A 13,678-nucleotide genomic window follows, 5' to 3' on the forward strand; every position below is an offset into this window, starting at 1 on the left:
CCTCTCTCTCTCTCTCTTTCTCTCTCTCTCTCTCTCTCTCTCTCTCTCTGTGTGTGTGTCTCTCATGAATAAATAAATAAAAATCTTTAAGAAAAAAAGGAATATGACAAACTAGATACTCTACGGGGTCTGGCAACTATGATACAACTAGATTCTGGAGAATTAAAATGAATACATCACTTTCAGCATTGCTAGGCTAATAAATAAAGCAAAGAAAAAAATCTTGGAATCTCTTTTCTCCTACACACATACACCCTAGTGAACTGAGAAAAGAACATAACAGTGAAAGGAATATTTGCTTGCCCCTCTTTCCACCCACTCTTTCTCTCCTTTTCTCTCCAAGATCAAATTTGCCACGCATTTGACCGTGTTTAATATTATTTTTTAAAACCGAACTTTTGGCTTTGTTGACTCAGTTGTATCTTGCCATTCTATATCATAAATGTGTATACTTTATCCTCCCCTTTGTTCTACTTTATTAAAGTTAACTGTAGTATTTGTTTTGCTATCATCTAATTAGGTACATGGCTCATTAATCATCAGCCTCTCTTGTATGGTGGTAAATTAGATATTTGTTTCAGAATATTCATGTCTACCCCTACCACATCATGGGAGACAAAAGCTCTCCTTACTGCTTGACTTTGGCTTGGCTCTGTGACATACTTTAGTCAAAGGGACGGTAGCATATTGATACAAGCAGAACCTAGAAATGTGTTGGCTTGTGTGGGTTTGCTCCCACATACTTTCAGCTTCTTCATGAGACATGTTTCTCTTGAGCAGCCATGATCCCAGCAGGCCTCAAAATAAGTACTCACAAAAGTGTGCTCCTGAGTGACTTCTAGGCTAGATGCATGAAGCAGAGCCTCCCGGGCTAACTCAAAGACACATGAGCCCGAGATAAAGTATAGATCATTTTATGCTACATGATAATCAATGGGGTTTTAGTATGGATACATTCTGACATACTCATTTTCCAAAATAATCATTAAAGTCAATAAATTTCTTTGAATCTTTCTGGTTACAACTGAGATGCACATAGTGTCATCAGTACATAGGTTATTTTTAAAGCCATATGTGATAAGAGCATCCAAGTGTATAGAACAAAAAGAGAAAAAGGTAGGGCACCTGGGTAACTCAGTCAGTTGAGTGTCCAACTCTTGATTTTTGGCTCAGGTCATGATCTTGGGTTCATAGGATCGAGCCCCACATTGGACTCCACACTGAGTGTAGAGCCTGCCTGTGATTCTCTCTCTCCCTCTCCCTCTGACCCTTCCTATTTGCATGCTTGCTCTCCCTCCCTCTCTCTCTCTGTCAAAAAAAAAAAAAAAGAAAAGAAAAGAAAAGAAAGAAAGAAAAGAAAAGAAAAAGAAAGAGAGAGACAAAGAAAGAACAAAAAAAATGAGAAACAACAATTCTTAAGGTTTAGATCAAGTCAGAAGGACTTACTACTATGTGAGTATGTAATAGGCATTCACTGATTAAACAGTTAATGAATGCTGTGTTTGAAATGGTGTTTTTCTAAATTTGAAATTTCTTTAAAGATATGATCTACTTAGGGGCGTCTGGGTGGTCCAGCTGTTTAACTGCCTGCCTTCAGCTCAGGTCATGATGTCAGAGTCCTGGGACGGAGCCCCGCTTCAAGCTTTTTGCTCCGGGGAGAGTCTGCTTCTCCTTCTTCCTCTGCCTACCACTCCCCCTGCTTGTGCTCTCTTTCTTTCTCTCTGTCAAATAAATAAATAAAACCTTTTAAAAAAAGATATGATCTACCTCAAGAGAATACCATAACAAAATGAAATTTGTATAAACACACACAATGTAATCATAGGATTCATTATCATGAAAATAAAAGTTAAAGTCATAGCTGCTTGGTTAGCAGGTAACAGTACTATAGTTAATTAACCAGTTTGAATGGTTCCCACTATTGTTAGCTAATTTTATTTGTACAGTTATAACAAGTAAATCCCCTTGATCTGTACTCTCCAACTTCCCGTTGATACTTTTGTTTCTGGTGAAGGGAGACACTAACCTATCTTTCCAGATCTAGAAACCAAAGGAATAAATAAACAAAAAGCTGAATCAGCGCTGTAAATATAGAGAACAAGCTGAAGATTGCTACAGGGAAGTGAGAGATACAGGCTTCCACTTATGAAATGAGTAAGTCACAGGAATGCAAAAGATACAGCATAGGAAACACAGTCAATGCTACTCTAACAACCCTGTATGGTGACAGATGGTAGCTACACTTGGGAGTGTAGCATAATGTATAAACTTATCAAATCACTATGCTGTACACCTGAAACTGTGATGTTGTGTGTCCTCTCTGATGTGGGAAACAAAGGCAACAGAAAAATTAAATTTCCTCACTGCCTACAGCCCATTGCCAAGTCCTTGAAACAGGCAGAGTAACCTTCCTTTAGGAGCTCAGCTGCCTCAATATTGATACTTTGCTAAGAGCAAAAAGCAATCTTAGCCCAACCCCCAGGATCCTGTAAGTCTACTTTAATATATATAAAAATTCCTGGGGGATCCCTGGGTGGCTCAGCGGTTTAGCGCCTGCCTTCGGCCCAGGGCGCGATCCTGGAGTCTGGGGATCAAGTCCCACCTCGAGCTCCCTGCATGGAGCCTGCTTCTCCCTCTGCCTGTGTCTCTGCCTCTCTCTGTGTGTCGCTCATGAATGAATAAATAAAAATCTTTTTAAAAAATTCCCCTGCAAACTTCCTTTTATCTCTATGCTCCCATGTTGGCTACCATCCCCCAAGCAAGCATACAACCCACCGTTTTACATCTGAAAGTTCTCAGGACTAGGATTTTATTAGGCAGAAATAAATGACCTTTTCCCGACAATAGCTAGCCCCCTCAAGGGCCTGGAAACCTTGCTTCCAAATCCCTTAGATACTTACCTACCCCCCTCCCAACTTCAAAGTCCTCCAGGTGAGGACACATGAACCTGACACATGAGCCAATCAACCAGGTCAGACTTTGTTCTGGTTAGTACAGCAGTTCCTCACTGACTCAGTATTACAGACTGCTGGTTCTACCAAGAGACCAGAGCCATTCACAAAGCCCAGCCACTAAGGTAGGACAGCCACATCTGCAGTTAAGCACTTGAATTCAATATATGCTATTTTTGCCTGCGGATGTGATGTAGTTCATGGGTACTTCCTCAAGATGACATACCTGACCATAGCACTAACATCTGCATGAGGTAGTATTCGGCATGAAAACATGTGCTTCGATTATTCGACCAACTTTAAAGTTCAAAGAAATTTCTTATAGCACACCAGATACTTTGAATAAAATATTCTTCTATTGATTCCCCATAAATATTATGAAGCACCTAATGTGTTATGAAACTTCATGATATTTGCATAACCTCAGTTACTCTTATTATCATGTAATGGGTAGCTAATTTACAGGAAGGAAACACTTTGAGATCATACACTGTCAAATTTTATTAAATCTCTTGGCATGAAAAATATTGTAAAATATGTTAATCAGTATGTTTATATGGCAAATGCACAATAATAATGTCACACAAAAGCAAAAAATATAAATGTTAACTCCCCACTGCTGTCTGGTAAACGTCACTAATTTGGTTTTGTCTAACAGAATCAGATAATGATTAAAAGTCAATGCCAAACCTGGGGAGCACATGTCCCTTTTAAAGAGAGCAGGGTTTCTCAGTTCTGGTTGACTGTAGCCATATATGAAAGTGAGTCCAAAATATTCTACTTTGGGTATTTGCTGACCCTTCCAGAGGACCCCAAAATTAATATTTCTATTTGAAATATCTAGATTAAAAATAAAAATGCCAGGACACCTGGGTGGCTCAGTGGTTGAGTGTCTGCTTTTGGCTCAGGTCATGATCCTGGGGTCCTGGGATCAAGTCTCATATCAGGCTTGTCTCAGGGAGCCTGCTTCTCCCTCTGCCTATGTCTCTGCCTCTCTTTCTGTGTCTCTTATGAGTAAACAAGAGCTTTTTAAAAAAATAAATAAAAATAAAAATGCCATATGGGTCAAATGTCTGCAGGCTACCTTGTCTTCAAAAAAAGAAAACTAAGTGGCAAAAGCATGAAGTGATGGACACCTTACTTCTATGCATCTTTTTCAAGGAAAATTGTCTGAAATTATTCTATTAAAGCACACAGCTGCTTTCTGTTTTAGTATGTAATAACGTGACCCATCTGCAAAAGCTGGCATTAGTCCCAATCTTTTTTGAGAACAGTAAAGTTTCTTGAAACTCAAAAATGCCAATTCTTCACCCAGGGTAATCAGCATGCTCACACCATTTTTACCCTGAAACCACACTAGTGAGATTCAGCAAAAGGTAGTCCTCACTTCATGTTTTTATAAACTGCCAAGTGTTTACTCATTGCCTAAACGTAACTGAGATCTGATGATGCAAAAAATAAACAAACAAAACCTTGTAAGCATCAGAAATAATTTTGTAAGATTTCATAAACTATCAGTTATTCACGTAGCTAATTCAGGGGTTACAGTTTCTTGTACCTGGAAGACCAGCCAGGGATTAGGCCAGTGGGGAACTAAGGACACACTTGCTAGAGGCAGTGTTGCTCATTTAGTGGCAAAGCAAGGCTTCTTGTCCACCCTGGTGCTTGTTGTGCAACACCCCCACTTCATTTCTTTGGAATCCAACAATGCATGTGAATGTCCCTCAATATCTCTCTAAGCACTTAACCAACAGCCCAGGTTTGCTAAAGAATTAACTATACTTTGGTTTGGATCATAAGGAATATGCTTCTTGGCTGTGTTTGGACAAGGTTTATCGGATGTTGCAACAACTTGGGACCGTGTTTCCACTATGCACTCTTTTGGGTGAATAGTGAGAATAAAATAGTATGTCATGGATATTTTCTCTTTGTTTGCATGCTTATTTGTTTTTCAAATTGAATAATTTATGCAATGCTCAGAGCCTAGAAGAATATCTGGCACAGAGAGAACACTCAATACTTTTCCTCCTTCTCTTCTATCTTCTCCTCCCCTCTTCCTTTCTCTCTAGCTCCAGCTCTTTCTCCCTCTCCTCCTCTTCCTTTTTCTTCTTCTCCTCCTCCTTCTTCTAGCTATGCTGATCTTCTGAACCATTCTTACAATGATCGTGTCTAAGATTATTGATTACAAATTAGTTTTGATGACTTTTTCCTGGTCCAGCATTCCAACAGTCTACTGCCTACCTCTAAATCATCTACCCCCTTCCAATTTCATCTTCTCTAATCCTAACTAAATCTGCCCAATTCCTGGGGTAGAATGAAAGTTCACCCTGCTTGTAGCCATATGCCAGGCAATCACTTCTTATTAGACAATTTGGGATGAGTTAGCTCTGTAGCAGAACTGCAAACAGTAGATAGATGCAGAGGGTCTGGAGAGCCCAACAGAGGTTCTGGGAACCAGCTTCAGTCTGAGGAGGAAATGGAAACCAGAGGAAGAGTAGTCAGCTGGCAGGAGAATGGACGTTTAGTCATAAGGTAGCACCGCTGGGGCTTTGGGGGACTGTCTGAACATAGACAGCTTCCCACTTTCTGCATCTTATCCAGTGCAACATGGAATTAGCGAAATTAGCGACACTCACAATCACTTTAAATTTAAGAATGGATGTGAGGAGTCGCCGGAGTTGAGAAATCCACGTTGAAGACTATTGCCCAGAAGAAAAGATGTTTGGTTTTCACAAGCCAAAGATGTACCAAAGTATATAGGGCTGCTGTATTTGCAGAGCTAAGTCCTCCAATTCTCAATTCACTGACAGTAAACACAATGAAAAGGACTTCCAGAACTGTTTTTGGTTGCATGAGACTCATTCAGGAGACATCTGTAATGCCTGTGTCCTGCTTGTGGAAAGATGGAAGAAATTGACAGCAGGATTAAAAACAAAACAAAACAAAACAAAACAAAAAAACAAACCTGGAATCATGTGGTAGATGCAAGGGCAGGACCCAGTCTGAAGACTACTTTGAAACCAAAGAAAATGAAAACTCTATCTGGAAACAGGATAAAAAGCAACCAGGTCAGTAGTAAACTAGAGAAGGAATTTAAATGTCACAATTCTGACGCTTATACTACCACCACAAGTGCATCCCCAGCTCAATCTCCCTGTTATAGTAACCAGTCAGATGATGGCTCAGACACAGAGATGGCCTCTGGCTCTAACAGAACTCCAGTTTTTTCCTATTTAGATCTCACATACTGGAAGAGACCGAAAATATGTTGTGGGATTATCTATAAAGGCCGTTTTGGGGAAGTCCTCATTGACATACATCTATTCAAGCCTCGATGCAGCAATAAGAAAGCAGCTGCTGAGATGCCGGAGGAGCAGGGGCCAGAGCCTCGGCCCATCTCCACTCAGGAGTGGTAACTGAGGTTTAGGCAGAAGGGGAACAAAAATGATTTAAATTTTGGAAAGAAAATAAAGAAACAAAAACCCTCCTATTTTTAACTTGAATATCTGCTGCTATTCTGCCAAAAGACAATTTCTAGAATACTTTTGAATGGGTTATTTCTTCTCCAGTTCCACAAACTCTGAAGCCAGTGTCTAGCTTACTAAAAGAAAAAAAGAAGTGTACATAATATTTAAGATGCTGAGTATTTTATAGGAAAGCTGAATGCTGCTGTAAAGTGCTCTTTAAGTCTTTTTTTTTTTTTTTTGAATCCCCTTCTAATGAATGAAACTAGGGGAATTTCAGGGGACAGAGATGGGATTTGTTGTATGATAAATGTATGTAGTTTTAGTCTTTCTATATTGAGAAGCAGTGGTTGGGGCATTTTTTAAGACAGCTATCCTTGTTTTCCTTCATGGTAATAAATCTGTCATAGCTCAGGAGCATGGACTTGCCCTTAGAGGTAGTTGTTAATAATTCTGAAAAAAATAAGGTCTTGCCAAGGTTCTGATGATTCAAACCTGTACTACTGAATATGAAGCAGGATAGACTAAGCTCTGGCACAAATACTTTGAAGGAGTAATCTTTAAATATACAGAGAGGTAACCTGACTGTATATGTTATATCCTGTGTCACCTCCCTCCATGTTGATATTTGATAAAAGATTTTAATCTATATCGAAACTTCTAAAACAGAGTCAAAACTTCTCTGGGGAAATGTCAAGTTTTAGGATGAGCAGTCCTAAATGAATAGTACCAAAGCATTACCTCCTGGTAGAGATCACATTCTGTTAAAAGGGTTAAATTATCTAACAAATGTGCAAGTCTTCAGGTTGGCACACACAGAAAAACATAGGTTAATGCTTCTTGGGGCACATTTCTTAGAGGGCTTGCCTACTGTGTAAATAATTGACTTTTGTTTGTGTTACATGACTGGTTACTTCATCAAAAATCTGTACAATTCAGTTTTAGCTCTGGATTACTTCACTTGACCTCTGTGAAGGTTTTATCTGTGTAGAGTGGTTGTTTGACTTATTTTAAACTGTTAGGGTTTATTGTTTTTTTTTTTTTCACTCTGTATTAAAGTAAAATTCTACTAAAAGAAAAAAATTAAGATTGGTAGCCATTGTAATAGTACTTTTTGCTTAATATTTTTAAAGTATTTGTTAAAAATACTTTAAAATATTTGTTAAAGCATTTGTTAAAAACCACATATTTAGGCAATACTTCATTGCTTGGGTCTTAAAAATATTATCAAAGTTTAAAATTATCTAAATTTTAAAAAGAATTCATCAAAATTGGGACATATATATATAATATAAAGCATGGATTAGAAAAAGATTTCCATAAAATAGGGAGTTAAATTTATCCTCGAATTAACTTCTATTCTACTGGTCTCCATTAGACAAGACAATCTTCCATTTTGGACAACAACATTATTTAGTCTAGATAAAGGAAAAATAAAGGAGTGACAAAATATTTAATTCGTCTAATTACCAACTTTCAATCTTTCTTTCCTTTTTCTTTTGAAGTAGACTCCAAGCCCAACATGACATGAGGTTCAAACTCATGACCCTGAGATCAAAAGTCTCATGCTCTACTGACTGAACTGCCAGGTGCCCCTTTACTGACTTAAAATTTCAAATAACCCGCATTCATTTATATGACCACTTCTATTTTAGTTACATAAAATTTCCTATTTACTACAAAATAAAAACCAAACAACATGAATTATATAGAATATCCTGCTTTTATCAGGACAAATAAATATAAAGGAAAAATAAATTAATATTTCTGTTCTTTTCAGAGTTTACTCCTGTGACAATCTTTGTCCAGGTCCTGGCTCAAAGCCTAAGTAAAGCTTCTCAAACTCGGGAACTCCTGATGAGATAGGGACGCCATAGTGACTCCATTCTGGAATGGCTCCATTTTGGCTGTTTTCCTGCTAGGCCTTATTTATTCATGTTCCATATTACACCTTGTGTCTGAGTAAAAACTATAGAAGCTCTATTCTGACCCCAAAGGGGAAAGTAAGAAAGTTAATCATTCTCTGAGTTTCTCCAAGGCCTCCAAACACCAGATAGTATCAGGGAGAGCCGGATCCCAAACATGCTCTAGGACATTAGCTTCTAGCAAACCTTGGCTGATGCTGGCATCAACACCCCCTACCTTCAATGATTCATAAAATAATACATATTATTCTGTCATCTGTCACCTGTCTTTGATCAGAACTTACCCTGGATTTCCAAAGGAACACATACCCTGGACCCCTATCCAGTATAAACCCCTAACTCCAAGGGACAATAAGACTCACTCTCTTTTTCTTTTGAGTTTCCTAGACACTCCATCTACTATACTCTGTCATTCACACTATTTGATAAACTCACCTTTTTCCTGCTCACCTTTGATTTCTTTCTTAAGATTTTATTTATTTATTCATGAGAGATACAGAGAGAGGCAGAGACATAGGCAGAGTTGGAGAAGCAGGCTCCCTATAGGGAGCCTGACACAGGACTCAGTCCTAGGACTCCAGGATCACAACCTGAGCCAAAGGTAGACGCTCAACCTCTGAGCCACCCAGGTGTCCCCTCATGTTTGATTTCTAATCTGCATGAAGCCAAGGACCCTCTTGGCTGCTCTGACAGGACCCTTCTCTAGGTCCTCAGACTCAGCCTGCCTGCATCATCAATTCCCAGTAGTACCTGAAAGTAATATAATAAGATTGATTATATAAAATCATTCCCTAATTAATTTTTTTTGTGTTATTTCAGGCTGGCTTGATTTAATTTTGCTCAAGAGAGCCACAAAAATTAGTACATCACTATTGTAATTACACATTTACCTCATAATAAAGGCATAAAATATAAAAGAAACATTTTAAATAGCACTATGTTGCTTACATGTTTTGAATGTGAAATGAATTAGTTATTGAACTACTAGAATGCAAGATAGTTTTTTTTCAGTAAGTAGTTCTCACTCGGTTTTTATCTTAATTTGAATTTAGAATAGGTCCATTTAGAGAATATAATTACTATTATTTCCATAAAAACTTGCTATTATCAGCTAATTGAAAAATTTAAATAAATTGGATCAGTCTCTAGGAGCTATTGTCACAAAAACAGATGCACACATACAAACAATTAATATGCATGAAATAATAAATTTTCAGAAAGAGTAATGTGATAGATATTGTGACTTTTAATAAGAGATATATATTCAGTCTTCATTCCCTTCTGGCAGAGCTCTAAAAACCCTCGGAATTTCCTAGGCAATAAGAGCCATAAAAGTCTTTTGTTATTCATAATAAGCCCCTTTCAACTACATTGCATTTGTGTTAATGAGGTGACTTTGGAAAGCCCTGAAGGATGGGGCTGGATGCCTGGGCAACCATTGGATTAGGGGTTGGAACTTTCAGTCCCAGTCCAGACCCCTAGGGAGGAAAGAAGGGATGAAAGTTTAATCAGTCACTAAAGGCCAGTGCTTGATCAGTGATGCCTACATAATAAACCTCCATAAAAACACACAAAGATGGGGTTCACAGAACATCCAGGTTGGTCAACGTGTGTGGGTACTGGTAAAGGAGGGTACCCAGAAAGAGTATGAAAGCTCCACACTCCTTCCCCCGTGCACTGCCCTATGCATCTCTTCAATAGGCAGTTCTGTGAGCGGCTTTGGCAAAGGATTGGCCGCAGGAGGGAGTCATAGGAACTTCCAAATTATAGTCAGTTGGTCAGAAGCACGGTGACAATCTGGACTTCCGGACTGGGACCCAAGATGGGAGACTGTGACAGTCTACGGGACAAATCTCTCCCTATGACGTTATTTCCAGGTAGAGTGTGTCACACCTGAATTGCATTGTTGGACACCCACCTGGTGTGGGATTTCTTGGTGTAGGAAGAAACTACCAGATTTGGTGATCAAAAGTGAATAAAGTAGTGAGAGGAGAGGAAACCTAAAAGAATTTTTCCTTTGCAGATGTTAGAAGATAGACTGAGGCACATTACATTTTTGAAGAGTTTGTTTGAACAAATGTCAATTTGATTGAGACAAAGCCTATCCAAAAGTGTTTAGGTGTACTCCACCCCCAGGAGCTCAGTGAACAGCTTTTATAAAGCAGACATGAAAGTAAAGCAAGGAAATTATGTGATTGGCTCTAGCATAGGCAGCTGTCTTATCTGGGAAAGTCAGTTGGCTGTTTATGATTGTTCTTCTGAAGTTTTCATTTCTTAACCTTGAAGCATTTATAGAAATTGACTCTGGCTTATGTTTTGATTAGCTTAAGTAGGCTGCCAAGATACTAGAGCTATACCAGTCTCATGGACTCCTTGATTGATTACTTCAATACAGATAAATAGGGCAGCCTGGGTGGCTCAGCAGTTTAGTGCCACCTTCAGCCCAGGGCATGATCCTGGAGACCCAGAATCGAGTCCCGAGTCAGGCTGCCTGCATGAAGTCTGCTTCTCCCTCTGCCTATGTCTCTGCCTCTCTCTCTCTGTGCCTTTCATGAATAAATAAATAAAATCTCAAAAAAAAAATACAGATAAATAAATGTATATAACATTGCTGAAAATTTACCCATGTTCCAGAAATATGTAAAACCCAATATCTTTTTTCAACATCATATACCATTATGAAGAAGATAGAGAAAGGTACACATATAGAGATACATGGATTTATGCTATGATTTGTGTACTACTGTTTAATAACCTGTTTTTTGAAATTACAAAAAAATTGAAATTGAAATTACAAAAAAATTGCCTTTGGCACTCTTTTCTTCTGGAACCTGACCAATTTTTGTACTTTTTTGGAACATATGCAAATATAAATACATAAACAATATGTTTGGACATTAGGAAAGAACTTTCATACAGTTAAATATAGTGGCATTTGTCAGAGACAAATTACATGGGCCATTTGGGTGATTTTCCCCAAGCAATAGGTATTAGGTGATTTAATTTAAAAATCATATTGTCTGCTCTGGTTGGCACACTAGAGATGATTTCTTGTTGGGAAGGTGCTCAATTATGCTACAGCAGAATTATCTCAAGCTCTGTTTCTGAGCGTACTTTCCAGGTTGGCATCAGGTATTCAAAAGCCTCTGTTTGCTGATGCTGAAGAGGGCATCCATGAAGGTCCCTTACACCTATGTACTTTCCCAGAACATGGACATGGATAGTGTATAGGAAGATGTGCCTGAGTTACTGACAAATAAGACTTTATCCACATTTGATCTGATCTGAGCACTGGTGGGTGGGAGATCTTACATTGTCCTGACCTATAAATCTGAATTGGAATAAGGGATCAGTGTTGGGTTTACCTCACTGCTTACTGCACAGGCAAGCTGTACACACACACACACAGATAAAAAGTACAATTTTTCCAACCATGATTGTTCTTTCGTTCTCATGGAAGTTTTTAAAATTGCTTTTCAGAAACAAGGATTCAGTTTAGATTCTTAGCAGGAAATCCAGTGCCAAAGACGGCTTAAATACAATCTCTGATTTATGAATCTGCAGCTCCATGATCCCACTCAGGCCCCATGGAAAGAAGTTCTGATGCAAAGGTGGTAGATAATCAGTTTATCCCTGTACCTGAAGGAGTGGGCATTTGTCAGCCAAATCAAGAAACTGTTCAGCTACTTCTACACAAATCAATGTGTGCTGTGAAGCTGGGCTAGTGCTTCCATCCTCTACTTTGCTTAATTATGGTTACCATAATTTATAAATTCTCCTGTATACTGTTTCTGCATCTAGCTGGAAAAGCTTCCCTTGCTGAGCAAAACTGGGCCAGGGAGGGGGGAAGAGATGGAAGGAGAGAATGGATCTCTTCCTAGTCCAATCACTTGACTCCCTAAAGAGATGAGCACATGTTGCTCTACATTACAGAGTACATTTATCTCACTCACCAAGAGAATATTTAACAAAATTTAAAATTCTATACTGTAATGAGCAAACCATGCAATTTTCTGTCTCTTTAGAGGATTCTCTGTTGAAATAAAATAAAACTATCTCTTCATTTCAGCCATCTTCATGACTCACATCCTACTAATCATCAAATTCTGTTATCCTGCCTTTTAAATATTTATGACCCAATATCCTACCCACCATCTCCATTGCTTCTGCCTTAGTTCAAGGCAGTCATTTCTAATCTGGATTGCTACAGTGTTCCAGGCATTGTACAAAGCCCTGGAGATTAAAAAAAAAACAAAAAAAGTTCAAGTATTGTTCTTGGCCTAAATCCCTTTTCTTTTAAAACTAATCCTTTGTGACAAAAGTGATGAGTGTATAGTCTGTTTGTACTTTATATAACCTTGCTATTCTGGCAAGGAGGAAGGGCTCAGAGCTGGATTCCTAACCTCACCTGGAAGCAAATCCTCAATCTCAGGAATTTGGATTCAGGACAGTGATTTTATTTGATGCCTGCTGGAATATGAACCAAGGCAACTATTTTCTACTGTGTAGAAAATACCACTACATTTTGTAGTGGTAAAACACAAAAGAAGCAAGCCTGTATACCCAGAGGTGGAGCTGTCTTGGTTTACTGAGTTCCAGGCCTAGTCCCAGGGCCTCAAAAAACCCAGAGATACTTTTAGCTTTTATTTTCCATTTTGAAAAACAAGTCATTCTAGGAAATTTTCCCTTTACTTACATGAGTTTGAAAGTGTTTTTCTTTGCTTTTCTTTTTTCTTTTTTTTTACTTAGAACTTACAGGACCTGAACCAAGGAAGTAACCATCTTTTGCAGAAGAAAAGATCAAAGTTGAAGGGAAGACAAATATATAAACTAATAAGTGGTTGTTGATATGGAAACTGCCATAATAGAAATATAAATAAGGTGTGAACAAGATTACCTTACACAAAAGAGTAAGATATAGAAGATATATGAAAGCATAATTCCCAAGCAAGTAATAACATTACTCCAGCTAGCAAATAAACAATATTGTAAGTTTAAGAGTCTTAACCGAAGGGACCATTTCACTTGGATGCAGTTGATCGTGGGGCCCTAGAAATCTTAGTGAAAGGGGTTATTCTTGTAGGTAAGACCTCACACATATAAGTTAATGTTTTGTGGTTGAATTGGCCAAATGGATTCTTACAGTGTGAACCGAGTTTCTAAGCCTAGTGGAACTGTAGAAAAGGTGGACTTACCTATGAATCTGGCACATGGTTTACAAATATTTTCTTCCTTCCTTTTATCTTTTGACCAGTTGTGGTTAAAAGCTCTCTCTTCTCTTGACATCCCATGGAAGCATATATCCTATGCTCCTCTTTATCTATTATGTCACTTTTCC

General features: G+C 38.4%; 1 long non-coding RNA gene and 1 pseudogene across 21 annotated transcripts in view; one reads left to right on the forward strand and one right to left on the reverse strand.

Moving 5' to 3' along the window:
- Window positions 1-13,678, reverse strand: part of LOC140631729 (uncharacterized) — a 125,305-nt gene that overhangs the window by 60,569 nt on the left and 51,058 nt on the right. For 4 of the 21 annotated variants that reach the window (XR_012029251.1, XR_012029247.1, XR_012029238.1 and 1 more), the window contains one exon: window positions 1,553-1,721. The exons of the other annotated variants lie outside the window; for them this stretch is intronic. This is a non-coding gene — a long non-coding RNA (uncharacterized lncRNA). The remainder of the gene's footprint in view (window positions 1-1,552; window positions 1,722-13,678) is intronic. 21 annotated transcript variants of the gene reach the window in all.
- On the forward strand, window positions 5,670-6,367 carry LOC140631728 (SIN3-HDAC complex-associated factor pseudogene; annotated as a pseudogene).

The sequence above is a fragment of the Canis lupus genome, chromosome 4, assembly GCF_048164855.1.
Source record: "Canis lupus baileyi chromosome 4, mCanLup2.hap1, whole genome shotgun sequence".
In the NCBI taxonomy this organism is placed as follows: Eukaryota; Metazoa; Chordata; class Mammalia; order Carnivora; family Canidae; genus Canis; species Canis lupus.